This window comes from Hipposideros armiger, unplaced genomic scaffold, assembly GCF_001890085.2.
Source record: "Hipposideros armiger isolate ML-2016 unplaced genomic scaffold, ASM189008v1 scaffold_1483, whole genome shotgun sequence".
NCBI classification, from domain to species: Eukaryota; Metazoa; Chordata; class Mammalia; order Chiroptera; family Hipposideridae; genus Hipposideros; species Hipposideros armiger.
The window spans coordinates 15022-16436 of NW_017732833.1; positions in this window are offsets into that span (position 1 = coordinate 15022).

A 1415-nucleotide genomic window follows, 5' to 3' on the forward strand; every position below is an offset into this window, starting at 1 on the left:
TCTGGCATCCCAAGCCAGCTCTTAACCATCGCGCCACTCGGCCGGCCCAAATCCAACTTCTTTATTGTACACTTAACAGAGAAAAAAATGAGGATCAGAAAATCAAACACCTTGCTCTGGTGGTTAATGCAAAGCTGGAATCAGGATGCAGAAAACCTCTCTATCCTACTCTCCATTATGAGGACCTCATCTATTACTGAATACTGAATTACAGAATACTGTCCATTTCCTATGTAGCTCACTTCCTACATTAGCCCTATGATGATAATTGAATGCATTTCACTACTTAATATATCACAAAAACATTGTAAATTTTATAGTTGCATGTGGAATTAAGTGATAATTAATAGTTGTCACTTGCTGTAGTTAATACTAGTCTTAATTCCATATTGCATATTAACTCTAGAAAAACAACTAATCTGTGTTATTTTAAAGATTTTTAAGTTGGCAGATATGTTAAGAATTGCAGAGAAGATAATGGACTAGTAACTATACACACATTTATAAAGAAATTTTTGAATAAATATTTTCAGTAAATAGAAGGAATTTTGAAGTTGTAATTGGCCATGCTGAATGAAAATATTTTCCTTGGTAGTTTCCCATTATGTTTGTTTCTATCAAAACATTAAACATATTTCCCAAAGGAAGTTTTTATAATTTGAAATAAAATATGAAAACAAAAGCTGTTCAACAGTTTCTTATAATGTGCCCAATTAATGATACATCTACATTTTAAAACCTGGAATTATTAGAAAAGAATACTTAAATTTCATGAATATTTTTATATTCATGGGTAAGAATTTTACAAATAATAATAAATATTTTCAAAATAATATGGTTTACTTTTCCAGTCCTCATTTTAACAGAGTTTCTAAAAATTCTATTTCTAAATATCCACGAGCCAAAGATTTGGCCAGCTTGGAATATATCTCTATCTTCAACAATAAGACATTTTATCAAGTCTTTTTGTGCTATTGGTGTACCCCATTGCATGTTTTATAAACAGAAGTTTAATATTAATACTTCTATTACAGAACATTAAAATCTAATTGTTTTTAAGAATTTGAAGATAAAGTGGGTCAAAGAGGAGTAAATAATACCAAAATTCAGTGAAGAATAAAAATAAATGATTAATGCTTTAGATAAATCAAAGAATTTCTACTGTGTAGTATTTTCCTTCCTACAGGAATATTCAATAAATGTAGTAATGACAAGTACACTTTGCAAGGTGCATCCAGGATCATTCTATTGGCTAGCTCAATGCCACTACCTAGATTTTGATATGGATTTTAAAAGTTTACTTTTCATCACAAATTAATATTTTTGAACTCTCACTGAGAATAGAATGCACTTTATTTTTACATGTTGACTCTTATCATCTATGGGAATTTATTTTCTTAATAAAATATGTAACT